Here is a 17,900-nt window from a genome sequence, read left to right as displayed (position 1 = left end):
GCGTGAAATTCTGGAATATCTGCAAAACAAGGTTAAAACATACTAATATAGAAAAAGAAGAACAGACGCAACTCTATATGAGTTCCACCCGTAATGTGGTTAACAAGAATCAAATTGTTTGGGACATAAGCAGACACTAACTGAACTAAAAACTTACCTTAACTCCCGCGTCTAAGCATTATCCTCCTCATCTTACTCTCCAAAGAGGTGAGGTTCCTTCGCATCCTACCACGCCATGATAACTTGCTAAGCCCGCCGCCGTGTGTCATCAACTTGTGCTAACCTGTCTAGTGTTACTATGTCTGATGGGGTGTAAGGGGCAACTAAATGAGGCTGCACCTGCCATCCCGGCCAAGTCATTGCTCGAAATGAGTGAACCACCCAATTGGTGGGTTTCATGACTTCAACCATTTTCCAATCTATGAACTGGGTACAGAGTTCAGGTAAACAAGCACGCATGATGCGGCAAACCAAAACAGGCATAAGAAGATACTTATGCCTCATGATATGGGCTCTTTTAAGACTAGACACTAATACTCGGGGAATGTCATAGCGGCAACGTCCCTCAGCTAAAGCAAGAAAAATATCACCAGCGGTACTATTTGCAGAAGTAAACTGCCACTCCCCTAAAATATTCATCGTAATGAATAACATGGTGGTGCCTACATTCAGGGATAGGCTACCAAAGGCTATATTATAATGCCCTTGGTCCATTATACGAAGCACCCCTCCCCCATAATACTCATAGAAATATGTATAGTCATAGAGGTAAGCATTATCGGTCATATATCCCCTCGTGTGCATAGGGTCAGGCAAGGGCAATCCTGAAACTAACGCTAAGAAATACTTATTGAATTCTAGTGGCGTGTCATCAACCACGACGGAGAATTCTTGTTCCCCATCCTGGTTACAATAGAAACTAATATTATTGTAAAAATATTCAGTAAGCTTAGGTGAATACGAGTCGTCTTCACTTACCAGTAGATGCCGCCATCCTAACTGCAAGATCCTATCGCGGAACCAATGTCCATAAGACTCGCTTCCCAACAAGTCATCGAAAGATCGTTCAGGTATGACTATAGGAGATGTCATCACAAAACTACTCTCTAGAACAGCCGCAACGATCTTGGAACAACCCACAAAAAATTGGAATTTTTCATGTTTACGGAGGTCAGGGCACGGGGGCGCTCCACTAAGGCGCAGGTGCGCTCCGGAGAAATTTGACTTACAGTGTTTTGGGCGCGGGTCACACTCAAGTTTGGTCTTGGGAGGGCGTGGTCGTGCTCAAGAGAAAATTGGACTTACAGTGAGTTAGACGCGGGTGGCACTCCACTGAGGCGCAGGCGCACTCCGAGCTACTGAAGTTCTAAAGTGAAGAAGAAAAAAGGGAAACTTGGGAGTGAAAGGTGAGAGATGAAAGTAGGATGTAGTGTGGGTTGTGTGTGGAGAATGAATGAAGTTTATATAGGTTTTGAGTTTCCAAAATGAATCGGGAAATTGTCAAAAAGTTTTAAGGCAATTTCCAGAAACAAAAAATTTCCAAAACCGAAGTATTCTTGATTCTAAAACAAACCTAATATCTTTTAGACTGAATTTAGAATAGTAACTTCTAAACTCGTTTAGATTTCATCCTACCACCATATTTACTCATAACCTGCCAATATCGGCAATATTCCCAACAATCACTCCAAAATAACTTCAAAAATTGAGGTTCCTATAAAAATCATGTCAGTTTTAATAATACCACCCCCCAAACAATTCGGGAAGGTGGGATTAGCAATAACAATAATGCACAATTTGAAAAGAACCACATTATATTAAAATTCAAATTCAAATAACATTTAACTACCCAATTCAAATTTACCTACAAAATAAAAACAAATACACAATAACATCAACTCATAAGATCCCTAAACAATGCGCTGATGGTAGTGGATGGCACGTGAGAAGGAGATGACTCCTGGGCTCCCGATGGGCCAAAGCCATCCGTCTTGCGGAGATGACGCTCGTGCCACACAGACGTCTCCTCAGAAGAAGAACCCCCCTAGGGTAGGTAATGTTTAAGCAAATCTGCTCGGAACTTTCGCTGAGCTTCCATCTCGGCCTTCATCTCCTCCTAACGCTCATCCTCGCACTGGGCACAAGTCTCATAGTTACGATGGATGCCAGCTTGCCGAGTCCAGAGATCTCCACAAATAGTGTTGAGAGAACGCATGCCACGATGAAGCACCGACATGCGTTCTGCATCAGACCTACATTTCTCCAAGGCATCGGCATCAAAACATGTTGTATCCTCCTCATCCTCCGAATCATCCTCTTCAACTACCCTATCTTCAGGCAACCTCCAAGTCTTTTGGATACACTCCGTATAGATAGTAGGATTTTGGTGCCTCTTCAGGCAAATCCGATCAGACTTCGGAGTCGCTTTGAACCTCATCATGATCTTTGTTATCATCACAGGGAGAGGTGTAATACTCTTCCCAACTCCACTAATCATCGTAATCAGAAACTCGAGGATACAGAAGTCATACTCCCTCGTCTGGAGTATCCATAGAATGTAAAGACAATTCAGGCTGATGTCACTGACTTTCTCCTTGCCAATGACATTCCTCCCAATCCACTGAGCTACAACTAGCTGGTTGGTTCACAGGGACGACTGGCAGACACAATGCGAGCTCGCATTGTATTTACCCTCCAAAACCGTCTCGTTCATCAAGGCCTCGATCCCAGTAAATTGGGATTCCTGCGCTGTGGCTACTAGAGTGCATCCCTCCTCCATGCCGAAGATACGCGCCAACAAATTCCTATCCACTTCTCGCCTGACTTTATTCACCTACACAAAAAATTTATTCCCAACCAACTGTCTCGTTCTATAAAATTGTTGGACCAAATCCTCATGATAAAAATCATCAGTCGCATACCACAAGTTATTCCAATCCCTCTTAATCATCTCATCACTAAAAAACGGCGCAAAGTGGTCGGCACGAAAAGCTTGCTCCGGCAAAATTCATCGTCCTTGAGTCATTGGAGTTTTGATAGGATTTGTGGGTTTGAATAAGGTAGGGAGACGAGTTTGATACAAACTCACTAAAAAAAACAATGGCGATGGCACGGCAGTTCGAAATTGTTATTTTTTGGATGTTTTTGGTGGTTTAAAAAGGTCAGAATTGGTGGGGGAATGTTTTGGCGAAGATTTGAAGTTGGGATTGTATTGTGGGATGTGGGTGTAGTTTTTTTTTTTTGGTTTCTAGGTTTTAAGCTTTGTTAATGGCGGAATGGAAAAAGAAATTGTGAGCTGTTTTGGTTTGGAAGATGGAGACGCACGTGTATGCGAGATTGGGCCCAAGCCCAATTCAATTTTTCGAAATTCGTCGATTTTTTGCGCAACTTCAAACTAAAATTGCCGCTTCGTTACCGGTCCGATTTTTGCGAATGAGCTATGGAAATGATCAGAAGAGAATTTTCAATCCAAAGATCCATAAAACACTCTATTCCAACCGTGGGTGACATATAAGAAGATGGAAAATGCCTCAAAGTTCGTGCATGACATAAGTTATGTGAACGATTAAAATCTAAATTCATAGATAATGTCATCCTGAATCGAAATACAATTAAATGGCCTAAGCAACATGAATGAAAAGTTGAACAATCAAGGACGAAAAATGAACACCCCACCCCCAAACAAATTTTTGGCAACGAAGTTTAGAAAATTTGTTTGTAACGTGGGTATTTTAAAGTCAGATTCCCGAGACTTCCTAGATTACTATTTTTATAGTTTTGATATTTTTTTACTTTTTATGAATAAGATTTACTATAAGAAAAACAAAAAACAATAAAGACATAATTCACACCATAGAGGAACATGACTCAAAAATTGAGAAAACATGCAAGAGTGGAGAACATGAATTATGTTCAACGTGGACTTAGGATCCGATACTTACAGCCACACACTCCATAAGGAGGGCCCGGTTACCCTAATGGTGCACTTACCAATATATGGAAATGAAAGGAAGTACACCAACCAACAAAGGTCAGTCCTCATAGACAGGGTCCTGTAACAGGACTTCCTCCACATCAGGGGACCATAGCTCGTGAAAATGTTTTAACCGTTGGCCATTGACTTGAAAGGTACTGTTGTCCTTGGGATTTACCAAGGTGATTGCCCCGTAAGGGGTGACTTCAGTAACCAGAAAAGGACCGAACCAACGGGTTTTTAATTTCCCTAGAAAAATGTGTAAACGGGAGTTGTAAAGCAAGACCTTTTGATCTACCACAAACTCTTTGCACAAGATTTATTTATCATTAACACGTTTCATGTTAGCTTTATAATCCTTTATGAGATCATAAGAATCGCTACGGATTTCTTCAAGCTCATTCAATTGCAACTTGCGCTTAACCCCTGCCTTATCAAAATTGTAGTTTAGGCTTTTGATAGCCCACATAGCACGGTGCTCCAATTCAACGGGCAAATGACAAGGTTTCCCAAACACAAGTCTAAATGGAGACATACCTATAAGAGTTTTGAAAACAGTCCTATATGCCCATAAGGCATCAGATAGCTGCTTCGACCAGTCTTTCATATCAGGATTTACAGTTGTTTCTAAGATCTTTTTTATTTTCCTACTAGAAACTTCTACTTGTCCGCTAGTTTGTGGATGATAAGGAGTTGCTACCTTATGTGTAACTCCATACTTTTTCACTAGAGATACAACAACTCTATTGTAAAAATGTGTTCCACCATCACTAATGATGGCTTTAGGAATGCCAAATCGACAGAAAATATACTCCTTAACAAAAAACACAACTATCTTATGGTCATTGCTACGGCAAGCCATGGCCTCTATCCATTTAGACACGTAGTCCACGACAACTAGAATATATATAAAACCGTGGGAAACAGGAAAAGGACCCATGAAATCAATGCCCCATACGTTAAAAACTTCTACCATCATGATTGGATTCAATGGCATCATATTACGCTTCGTGATTCGACCAAGTTGTTGGCAACGAACACACGTCTTACAATGCACTTGGGGATCTTTAAAAAGAGTAGGCCAATAAAATCCACATTGAAGAATTTTAGCAACTGTTTTCATACCACTAAAATGGCCACCACACTCTTTGTCATGGCAGAATGAGAGAACCTCATTATATTCCCACTGGGGAATACAACGATGAATAATCTGATCCGCACAATACTTAAAAAGGTAGGGCTCATCCCAGTAGTATAGCTTAACTATGGTCAAGAACTTCTTACGTTCATTTCTTGACCAATCAGCAGGAATAGTATCAGACGCTAAATAATTCACAATGTCAGCATACCATGGTGTAGAAAAAATAGCATACAGATGCTCATCAGGAAAAGAGTCCAGTATGGACTCAGAATCACTATCATCGTCATTTGTAAGTCTAGATGGTGGTCGGCAACTACATTTTTCCCTCTTTTGTCCTTTATTTCTAATGTGAACTCTTGTATGAGAAGAATCCATCGGATTAATCTCTGTTTAGCATCCTTCTTTACGAGAAGGTACCTAAGGGCTGCATGGTCCGTGTAAACTAGAGTCTTAGAACCAACCAAATAAGGACGAAACTTATCTAAAGCATAAACGCAGCTAAGAATTCTTTTTCAGTAGTTGTATAATTCCTTTGAGCATCGTTTAAAGTTTTACTAGCATAATAAATAACAGTGGATTTATTATCTAGTTTCTGACCCAAGACTGCACCAACATCATAATCACTAGCATCACACATGAGTTTGAAAGGTTTAGACCAATCGGGAGGCTGTATAATGGGTGCATAGGTTAAAGCGGCTTTTAAAGTTTCAAAAGCCTGTTTACAGTTAAAATTAAAATAAAAAATGGCATCCTTTAAAAGCAGATTAGTTAAAAGCCTAGCTATTTTTGAAAAATCTTTGATAAAGTGCCTACAAAAACCTGCATGGCCTAGAAAGGCTCTAATATCACGGACAGTCCGTGGTATAGGTAGAGTCACTATCTTATCTAGTTTGGCCTTATCTACTTCGATGCCATCACTAGATACAATGTGCCCTAGCACAATTCCCTTTTTCAACATGAAATGACATTTTTCCCAATTCAAAACCAGACTCTTCTCTTCACACCGTGTCAAAACTTTAGATAGGTTAGACAGGTAGTCAATGAAAGAGTCTCCATAGATAGAAAAGTCATCCATGAATACTTCCATGAAACGTTTTACCATGTCACTAAATATATGAAGCATACACCGTTGGAAGGTACCAGGAGCATTACAAAAGCCAAAGGGCATTCGTTTATAGGCGTATGTTCCAGAAGGACATATGAAGGTAGTTTTTTCTTGGTTATCAATATCAATAATAATTTGGAAATAGCCAGAATAGCCATCCAAAAAATAGTAAAAAGCATGACTAGCTAGACATTATAACATCTAATCTATGAAGGGTAAAGGAAAATGATCCTTTCGGGTCATGGCATTTAAACGTCTGTAATCGATACAGATTCGCCATTTCATGGGACCATGTGTTGCAACATATTCACCCTTATCATTACGTACCATGGTAATCCCTGATTTCTTAGGAACTACATGAATGGGACTTATCCATTCGCTATCAGAGATTGGGTATATGATACCCGCATCGAGTAACCGTAAGACTTCTTCCCTGACCACCTCCTTCATGGCAGGGTTCAAGCGTCATTGAGGTTCACGAGAAGTCTTTGCGTTATCTTCGAAATGGATACGATGAGTGCACATATTAGGGTCAATTCCCCTAATGTCGGCTAGGGACCAACCAATCACAGAACAATGTTCCCTAATCACCCTGATCAAACGTGTCTCTTCCTCCTTAGATAACAGAGAAGATATAATTACCGGATGACTACCATCTGGATCAAGTTGAATATATTTTAACTCAGAAGGAAGAGGTTTGAGCATCGGGGTGGAAGGAATGTTGATAAATGCTTCTGGAGGGTCCTCATCTTGAGTAATGAATACTTGCTTAGGCAGCAAGTCTTCAAACTCAGTAGATGGAGCAACAGAAGGGTCTACGATAGGTGTAGACTCAAAGATGGTGTTGACTTCCTATAAGTAGAAGTCATCAACAAAATCTGAACTTCCAAAAGAAAGGAATTTATGCATATGGTTTTCTGGAAATGTGTTATTAAAGTAATCTTGAGCTAAGCTCTCGATCATGCTAACCTCCCCATCTATAGACGAATCTGGGAACTGTTTCATCATTTTAAAAACATTTGCCTCAACAGAAAGATGGCCAAAAGACAAAGACATCGAACCATCGTGGCAGTTTATGAGCGCGTTGGTAGTAGCCAAGAATGGACCCCCTAAAATGATCAGAACAGAGTCGTTAGCGACTTCTGTATTGAGGATAACAAAATCAGCAGGATAGTAGAAATCCTGAACCTTAACAAGCACGCTTTCAACCACCCCTTTAGGATACTTAATAGACAGATCCGCTAATTACAACGTCATTTTAGTAGGTTGCATCTCTTGTAGACCTATTTGTTTGTATAGATAATACGGGAGTAAGTTAACACTTGCCCCCAAGTCTAGTAAAGCAGTGGTCATGTTGGAATCTCCTAAGCTGCATTGTATAGTAGGACGACCTGGGTCCTTGTACTTAACGATTCCATTATGTTCTGATAAAGTTGGAAACTGTTCAGTTAGAAAGGCATCTTTAGGAATATTAGTCTTACGCCTTTTAGTGCACAACTCTTTGAGAAACTTAGCATGGTGAGGTAATTTTTTAATTGCTTCAAGAAAGGGTAGGTTAATCGTTAGATTTTTAAAACTTCCCTAATCTCGTCAAAGTTTGTATCTCTAGTTAACATAGCTAATTTATGGGGAAATTGTTCAGTTAGAAAGGCGTCTTTAGGAATATTTGTCTTACGCCTAGTCGTGCACAACTCTTTAAGAAACTTAGCGTGGTGAGGTACTTTTTTAATTGCTTCGAGAAAGGGTAGGTTTATCGTTAGATTTTTGAAAACTTCTCTAATCTCGTCATAGTTTGTATCCTTGTTTAACATAGCTAGTCTCTAGAGAAATGGTGGTTTCTCTCTATATTTAGCGTATAGATCAACTAAATGTCTAACCTTGGCTTTCTGTTTCTTATGTTGTGGTATAAATGGTACCTCTACATGAGTAGGCTCTTCAGTTTCTATTTCGGTATCTAGTTCAATCTCTGGTGTAGGGACTACTTGTGGGTAACTATAGGCATAGTTACATTGTTATCAACCACTCTCCCATAGTTACTTCTGGGAGAGTGGTGATGGCATTTAACTCACCTACGTTTGCATTTTCCGTACTAGTATTACCATTCAACTCAAATGCTGTGTTTGTTGTTTTAGGATTAGGTATTGCTTGACCTGGAAGCACACCTTTTGGTTGTACTTTCTCTTGTGCTAACTGCTGTAAGGAAAGTTGGATGGCTTGTAAAATATGTTATTGAGATTGCATAAAGGCATCGAAACGATCCGGTTGTGGAGGAATAGTTGTTACAGGTTGTGTGACAGGAACTATGTCACGTTGATTATTAATGGGTGGGTTGTCATAGTTATTATTATTAACCGGAACTATACCTCTATTAGCATTATAATTATTATTGTTATAATTATTATAATTACCTTGACCTTGTCCTTGTCGTGGTGGAGCTTGGTTATAATTGTTTGCTTGCCTAGCATTTTGATTATTAAACCCTGGAGGTATTACTTGTTGATTATTTCTCCAACTGAAGTTGGGATGTTGTCTCCAAAGGGCATTAGGAATAGGATAACTATTAATTGAGCAAACGTTATCTTGTTTTGATTGTTGTTGTTCATAGGCGAAAGGACAATAGGAGTCGGGATGCTCTGGACTCAAACAGAAATTACATGGATTGGAGTTGACATTCATGACGGGGATAGGCTTTTGTTGAATAGAAATAGCCTCTACCTTTTTAGTGAGAGATTCGATTAAATTTTTAAGTTCAGGATCGGATTTCATCTCAAACATACCGGCGGCCTTAACTGTTGTAGAAGAACTAGCAGAGCGGGAGAAATCATCACTACCCCCCAGTTATTATTACGCTTTGTTTGATCTTCTAAAAATTTGTAAGCCTCTAAGGCTCCTTTACTTAGGAAAATACCCCCATTCATTATGTCAAGCACCTCTTTGTGGTGGTGTAACAGTCCTTTGAAAAAGGCACGAACTAACGTGTCTTTCGCAAGGTTATGGTATGGACACTCTATAAGAAAATCGGTGAAATGATTCCAAGCCTGTGAAAATGATTCATGAGGATTCTGTCGAAAGAAATGAATCTTGGAAAGCATTTCATCGGTCTTCAGGGGTGGGTAAAAATGTTCCATAAATAGTTGAACAAGTTTGGCCCACGAGTCCCAATTAATTAGGCTTTGGGCGTTAACCAAGCCGCCTTTACCGGATAAAGTGAAAGGAAATACCTTCAGTTTAATTTGTTCAGCACTAACCGTGGTGGAATGTAGTAAGGACTTGGTCAATCCTACGCATGTGCTGATAAGGTTTTTCATGGTCTAACCCATGAAAAATGGGTAACAAATTAAATATATTTGGGGGGATTCGGAAATCCCCCACTGGGTCTGATAGAACGATGCAAGATTTTGGGCTATCGTTCAAGGCTTTGTAAAAGTCAGAGAGAGGTGACTCTCTTTCTTCAGCCATTATTTCAGGTGTTGTGTGTGGTATATTAGCTAGAGGTGTAGTGAGTGGTATACTAGAAAGGCGTGTTTGTTGACGTGGCCGGTTGATTACGTTAGGCGTTTTTCTTCTGCCTGACCTTAATTTCATGCAAGGCTAAAACCAATCTTAACTAAACACGACAACACTCAAGTAATCCTGATATGCTAGTATGAACCTCTAACAGGAGATGCGAGGTGTGGAAGAAAGAAGTACCTGAAAGCCTCCTTGCTTCGCTTATGAATAGTGTCTTATTTACGTGAGCTCAGTGTATATAACGAGTTAGAAACACTGAATAACGTGAAGAAATGGAAGTTTGAACTAACCTACGGAAATCGGGTATTTTCATTTTCATGGTGGCGGGTGGCTCCGAAGAAGCGCAGGCGCTCGTCTTGACCGATGTCGATGATTTGGCGCTGGTAAGCGCCCCGAAGTGTGAGGCATGCTCCGGAGAAATTTAACTTACAGTGATTTGGACGCGGGTGGCGCTCTACTGAGGCACAGGCGCGCTCCGAGGAAAATTTCAGTTCTGAAATGGACAACCACAATTATAATCAAACAAGGGTGGGTGGGTTTAATGGGACTTGGGAAAGACTAATTATACTAACGAAAACAAATCTAAAGGGAACTAAGATGGCAGTGGCTCCATTTGATAACTGTAAAAGTGATAACCTTATTCTATCATAACTCTGATAACCACATTTGATATACATAAAATGAATAGTTTTACCTATGAATAAATGATAGAATTCAACGCAAGTAAATCTAAGACTTCCTCGTGTTTAATTATCAAAGATTTCTACTCTCGATTCTATCGAAATAGAGTTGGAGTAAAAGATTCGTTCCACTCCTAGTTCTTTAGAATTAGCATTTTCTAAGATTATCGGTCTATCTAAAGTCAATGAGAGATTTATGAATTTATACTACAATGCAAATTATACTCAAATACTTAACTATGATAATTCAACTACCGCAATACTAAATTGATACTATGATAAGGAATTAGGGGGGATTGATTCCACCTTAACTCGACTTAATTTACTAACGAAGAATCGTCGTAATCTGAATTGAACTATTTTCGCATACAATTGGTTCTTCCTAATCCCTAATTATTCATGGTAATCTCTACCAACTAACATCTAGCATGTGAAACAATCAAACCCATTCTCATGGTGAACTAATCGTTTCTAGAATAGAGTGGAAATTACGACTACTTTACGCTAACATAAATCAAGCTTCATCAAGGTTTCTTCAACCCCCTCTAATGGAAGTTTAGCCTAGAATCATTATGCTATCATTTCCCAATGAAATTAAACGAGACATCATATAAAGATTGTAAATTTACTAATTTGATCTAAACAATAATTCAAATCTAAATTAACAACTAAGAAATGATTAACAACTAAGAATCGAAATTAGATCTAAATAATTTTAAATAACAAAAACTGAAATTATGAAGAACTCACTACTTTTATTAATCTAATGAAGGAATAACAATGATTCAATCATCTAAATTAAAACAAGGTATGAAAACTAATTAATGGAAAGAAAACTAGATCTAGAACTATGCTCTAATGGCTACTTTATACCCCTAAGCTAATTATCCATAAGAGCTAAGTCTTATGTGTTGAAATGGAGGAGACCAGATCCACATTTTCGTGCATGCGCTGAAGAGCCATGTTTCGGGCCGAAAAATCGAGCCCAAAACCCAATTTCTTCAGTCCACATAGGCCTTTTCAGCTGGATTTGACTTTCATAGGCTTTTCGTCCACTTCTGCTCCTCTGATTGGGTCAATACTTGGACCATTGAAAAGTTAATTCCAAATCGGTCGTTTTGACATAAGGTATGCCCAATTCCAAGGTCTGAGCCCAAAGATACGGTCTTCGGAAGTTTTGCTAACTTTTGTGTATTGTTTCTGCCCACGTTGACTTTTGACTTTTCAGCCTTGACCGAGCTTTACAAAGTCTTTTTCTCCTTGAATCTTGGCCTTTAATCACTGAACTTCTTAGCAACCAACCCTTGCTCCTTTATCTCGCCAAAGTGACACATTTCTGCACATAATTGACTTCAATGCCTGAAATACATAAAAACACGTAATCAGTATTAACTCTTATTTATTACTCACATAATTGGTCTAAAAGTATTATTTTTAAGGGATTAAAACTACAGTTTTGAGCTCTTATCAATCATGCATGTAGTGATCTTTACAATAAAATGTACGAGCAGGGTCGTTTCTAGATCCTTTGGATAGCGTCCTTAAGTAGGTTATCACAGTTATGTGTCAAAACACAAATTCTCTCATATTTTTCCACTCAAGTTTTGCTAGCTTCATTGTGCAGTCGGCACACGTTTCCTTATATACTCAATAACAGTCAAAAGAGTCGAGGTCGAGAATTCACATCTACTACTTATTATTACACCACCATACTCCTAATTGAGCTAGAGGTCTTTATTAGGTGTTATGGGGCTTAGGTGGTAGTGTAGAAGAAAATGGAATGGAAAATTCAAAAAAGATAAGTATGAGAGAGAATAAGGTCTTCGAGATATTTATACTAGAGAAATCCTTATTTTTTTTCCTGCTTCTAACATGAGTTTCCATACTTGACTTTTTTAAGCTTTTATATTCCCTTTTGATTTGATTTTGGGGGAAATTCTAGCTTTGATTTTTCTTTTGATTTTTTTTTGGAAACATATTTCTATTTTTCTTTTTCTTTTCTTCTGAAGCAGGTAATTGATTTTGATTTGTGACAAGTTTTTCTCTTCATTTTTCCGCACTTCATCCTATTTCTCATACTCATCATCTAGGTGGGTTTATTTATTTGTCGTTAATAGATTGGTAATAAATTTTTGGTGAAATAGAAAGGGTTAATGAAAGGTTCAGTAGGGCGACTAGCGGTAAAAAAAATTTACAGGTGTGAATTTTTGGCTATATCAATCCAAAGAAGGCCTAAATTCTCGTCTAGGATTCGGGTAGTGATCAAGTAAGTAGATGTGTAAACTTCTCTATTCGAAAAAACTACTCCTCTGAGTAATTACTCACATATCACACATTTTGAGGCTATTTAGTTAGATTCTCATAGGATATGAAAATTAAGTTGGCTAACCGTAGGTCTCAGAAACTTACTGCTATGTACATTTAATGATAGTCAGTGGATGAATGCTCATGAAAAGATGTAAAAACTATTGCATACGTATTAACTTAAGTTTCTAAGAACAAGTCCTAATTCTAATGCTAGGGTGAGATTTCTAGATATTTTTCATCACAGAAAAGGAAACGAGACTTTGTCACTAAATACACTTATTTAGACATAAAATAAAACTATATACAACTATGAATGCTTAATTTTTGCGAAAGGTTCTCACCACCCCCAAATAGTAGGACGTTGTGTCCTCAAAGTGTCAAGAGGAAGAAAGATTATACTTAAGAGGCTTGAGCAAAAATAAAGTTGATATCTTCAACAGAAAATTATGTTAACACCACATATAGTATACAACACAAAAGGGAAAGAACATTGTTAGGTTATTTATTTTTCACATCAAAAAGTAAAACAACAAATATGTACATCAACTTACACTGCCCTAATCACGAATTAGGGTATGTCCAATCTAGCTTCATCTTTATCGAAATGTCATTCCTTTGCATCACGCCAGTTTATCATGGTCTGCCAGACTTTGCTCCACTTCAATTCCTCTTTCTAGAAGTGTCCAGATGAGCTATCATGTCTTTGTCATTAGGGAAACACCGAACGTTCCTCAAGTACCTTGAAGAGCGCCGACGCCAGACCCGAAATCGCAAAGAATGAATTATCCTGTTCGACGGACACATAGAATCTACTCGTACCCAGTCATGAAAAGTGGCCACAAACTGTGGGAAGAATGTCCTCATTATCCGGCATGCGGTAACTGGCAAAGTGATATAATGCTGTCGAAAAAGATGAGCCCTTTTCAGGTTCTCAATTACTAGGTTCGTGATGTTGAAGGAGGTATGTTGCTGAGCCAGAGCATGGAAAGTCTTGCAAGCTGATTCGGATGTAGTGGAAAAATGTCAATCCCCCATGATGTTCAGAAGGGTAAACAACATGGCAGTCCCGACATTCATTGTCATACTGGCTAGGGAAATTGTGCTGTCGGGCCATCGTCCAGGTTCCTCACGTTCAATGACTTGGGCGAGACCATCGCCATAAAGGCCAGACGAAATCTTCCTAAAAATAGTGATTAAAGTTGTTTTGTATGATGTATTGAATGGGGGGGGGGGTGTGGCTGAATATAGGGAAGGTCTAAATCCATAGCAACTGTTGGCTCGTAAAAGAGATGTCTAGTGTTACCAATACGGATTGCAAATCCGTTCAAAAAGAAACCACATGCAGTAGGTGTATCCTCCATATGATCATAAAAATAAGCTACCAAACCTGGAGAGTATGTCTGCTCAAGGTGCAGAATGAAGGAGGTCCAACCAACTTGGGTGATGAAGTCTCTGAAAAGATGTCCATATGCAGGAGAACATGGAAAGATTGTTCAGGAATAATCTTTGGAGATGCCATTCTAGAAGACGTGTGATGAAAGTAACACCTGTAGACAAAGATAAACCAAAAATTAGAATACGATGAAAATGACTAAGTAAAAACAAATGACATTTATTACCAAGGGAAATTGCACTATACTAAAAACTAAAAAGAAAATGACAAAGAACATAAATTTGCAAAATCTAATTTGTGTCATGGGCCCAAGTAACAGCGAGGATCCTTAGGTGAGAGAAATCCATTTATAAGATTCTCGATGCAGTCAATCCATGCAATGACCTATTGAAAAGCTCATTGGTCCGGTAAATCTCGACTTGGTTCTCCATTATGAGAGTGTGATTTGCCAAGAACTGGTTGTGGCTATGCAAGAATTGTGCTTGTTCCTCGTCTTGTATTATCTGTAAGTCATGAAATTCAAGAAGACTAGTGATGATGATGTTCTGACGTGTGTATAATGTCATTAGTCCTTGGTGAATTAAATGAAGGCCTTCCATAGGATTAAAGTCGTTGTGTATTGCATTTTCAGTGAAGATGTTGAGAGTGGAACAAGCTTCGCCGGTTTCTACACCAACATGGTTCTTTGCAACGTCAGGAGTCCAAAAACCGTTCATGCAGACAGAGTAAATGGTGAGAATATTAGCTATTTTGAGGTACGTAGTAGGAGAAGTAATAGGAAAACCCAACGCACCATGATAAATGTCACAATGGTTGGCAAAGGAACTGACTTTTTCCTGGCACGTGCTATCGCGTCCAGAGAAATTGAATTATGCAAAAATCATTGCATTTAGTCTGCAGTACCCAGAGTAGATGGAGGAGGGATTTTGTTATTTCGAAAGTCTTAGATGTGCCGAGCACATTATAAGCCAGCCATTGGATCACAGATAATTGGTTTCTTTGCAAGGATCGCTAATAAACAATGCGGTTTTTCCAGTTGTATTCGCCGTAAAGGATAGTTGCAAACATCAGATGCCTTATATTGTCGAATGGTGAATCCTGAAGGTGTACCCCCGGGTTCGTAATGGGAATTTGAAGGACCTCAGAGATGATTTCCAGAGTTAATTCGTGCTCGCATCCATTTGCACGGACAAAGAATTGTCCATTTTGGAAATAACCGTGTGTATAGAATAGCATGACCAATTCTCTGGAATAAAGTGCCTCCTTATGATGTAATAAAATTTCAGTATCAAAATTTGGGTGAAATACACCGCTCTGAAAATTTTCCATAAAATATTGCTCGGGCACGAAAATTCGAGTAAGGGCCATTAAAGATGGAAGAAATGGAGTGGTGAAGATAATTTAGTGGAAAAGGGAAGATTGGATATTAGAGGTGTCTAGCCTAGCTATAAATAAGCACCAATCCGAAGATGCATAAAATACGGATCGAGATGTCACAGGGTAGTTAGACCACGTGTATCTTCTAAAATAATTATATTGACACTATACCATAATAGGATATTTGCAACACGCCCCTTTTTTGCTTTGCAACGGTTATTTACCGTTAGTAAGTTGCCAACGTTTAATAAGCGTTGGCAATGTTGTAAAGCGTTGCTTTATTTGGGTGAATTTCTGGAATTAATTGCCAACGCTTAAAAATGGTTGGAGAAGTGTTACAAATTAAAATTTCGTGAAAGAGAGAAAAAAAAAAAAATCGCGCTCTATTATTTCGGGTCGAAGTATAAAACACAATTTTCTTTTTCTCCTCTCTCTCTCTCTCACCGCCGTATTTCAAGATCCCTAAATTGAAATTATTTTTCCTCAAAATCATCATCTCGATCCAATCAAGTTTTATAGTATCATCTCGTACTCCTCAAATTTTTACTTCTCTCTCTTCAAATCCTTGAAACTTTCGATATTATAATCTTTCTTCAAATTTTCGGTGGATTTTCGCTGGAACAAAGTAACCAGGTTTGTCTCTCTCATTAAAGTAAGATTTTTCTTTCTTCAAAACTTTTAAGGGATTTTAAATTTATAGAATTGGGTATTTATTTGTTTCAATTTATTGTATGTTAAATTGCCAACGTTAGTTTAATTGAATTAGTTGGGGTATTTTTTTTATTTTTTGGGGATGCTACACCATTACTAGATGTTGTAGCTAGTGGTGGTGTTGATAATGGAGTTGAGTCATTGTTTGAGAGTTGGGGTGGTGGTTTTGGTTCGGTTTAGAAATTGGTCGACAAAAAAAATGTATTGTTGTGATGATTAGTTTTGAGGACTTGTTTTCTTGCTATTATGACTTTAAAATTCATCTCTCTTGAAGGTTTAATAATTATAATTTGCCATACTTTCATCTATCCTTCTCTTAAAAATGCCTTTTAACAACATTCTTTTACTGGCTCTAAAATTCTGTTTTTGACTTCTCTCTCTTTTACTGTTTCTTTCTTTCCAAGTTTTGTGACCTATATTACTAAAGACACCTCTCACAGAGAAAAGAAAACACGTTGCTGCTAAACACTGCACAGTTGGTAATTGATAGGACTAAGTGGTGGTGCATTGGTTTGTAGTGGGATGAGTAGTTTCCATGTCTTAGGTTGTGCATGGTAAAAATTCGACACCGTTTACTAAATACTGAAATATTGAATTTGAGGGAGTCTGGTCATGTGTTGGTGTGAAGTCCAATCTCAACCATGGCATGAAGTAGGGGTTAGGTCTTAAGCTACTTTTTTCAGTTCGCCTAATCAGGGGGTATAACTTTAATAAACATTTGCTAACTGTTAAAATTGTATATAAATATTTGTTTTTGGTAGGATAACATTATTAATTGTAATTTTACATTATTTGTTATCTGTGTTGTTTGTCTAGTGCTATTCCCCTTTTTTGTGCTTCCAAATTTTAGTGATCATTGGGTTAAAATTTTCAGCTGCTAGATACTTCTTAGTTAGGAAAATTTGCACATAACTGATGGAATATTAAATATTTGAACTTTGCGCGGCCTACTTCGAAAGCCATTTAAAGTATGACATCTCTTATATTTTGGTCAAGTTTGTACTTTCATTTCACTTATTTTTTTAGGTTGATAAAGAAGAGGTTCGATTGCGGAGAATAGTTGGCTTGAAAAAGGATGAATATTTCTTGGATGGAAAACATATCACGTAAGTTTGTTAGCAGCATACTGTTTGTTTCATTCTCTTATTATTTTCATTTATTCTTCTGTTTTGGTATAAATGTACAATGTTACTTCCCATACTGTACTATCCTTTCTTGGAAGTAAATATTGGCATGGTAAATTTACAGGAAAACAGAAGTTATGAATTTATTGGAGAGTGTTGGTTTCTCTCGTTCAAATCATTATTATGTTGTTCAGCAAGGAAAGGTAAATTCCTGTTTTATTCTCCTATAAAATAACTTCAAGTTCCTTAGCCTGATGTTCTGTTATCAATGCACGTAGATAGCATATCGTTGACATTAATGAAAGATTCGGAGTGACTAGATCTGTTGAAGGAAATAGGTGGTACCCGAGTCTATAAGGAAAGGCGGCATGAGAGTAGAAAGATTATGCAAGAAACTGGTGAGTTCACACATCTTTGAACCTGTTGCTTCTCTATTACATTGTAAATTGCAAATGACTGTCTCTACTGGGCATCGGGTAATAAAAGGAAGCAGATAATTCAAGTTGTTCAGTACTTGGATGAGATATTAATGGTGATTAGGATGGCTATATAAATTGCATTTCATAGAACTTGATTAGG

The 17,900-nt window shown here is 38.2% G+C and overlaps 1 long non-coding RNA gene across 1 annotated transcript; it reads left to right on the top strand.

The window, feature by feature from the left end:
• The first annotated feature begins 15,930 nt into the window (after window positions 1–15,930).
• Window positions 15,931–17,527, top strand: LOC147488878 (uncharacterized). Its single transcript, XR_015201034.1, has 3 exons — window positions 15,931–16,119; window positions 17,224–17,303; window positions 17,446–17,527. It is a non-coding gene; the product is annotated as an uncharacterized LOC147488878 (long non-coding RNA).
• Window positions 17,528–17,900: the final 373 nt, after the last annotated feature.

The sequence above is a fragment of the Coptis chinensis genome, chromosome 7 (genome assembly GCF_015680905.1).
Source record: "Coptis chinensis isolate HL-2020 chromosome 7, ASM1568090v1, whole genome shotgun sequence".
Lineage (NCBI taxonomy): Eukaryota > Viridiplantae > Streptophyta > Magnoliopsida > Ranunculales > Ranunculaceae > Coptis > Coptis chinensis.
This window is presented reverse-complemented; position numbering and strand designations above follow the sequence as displayed.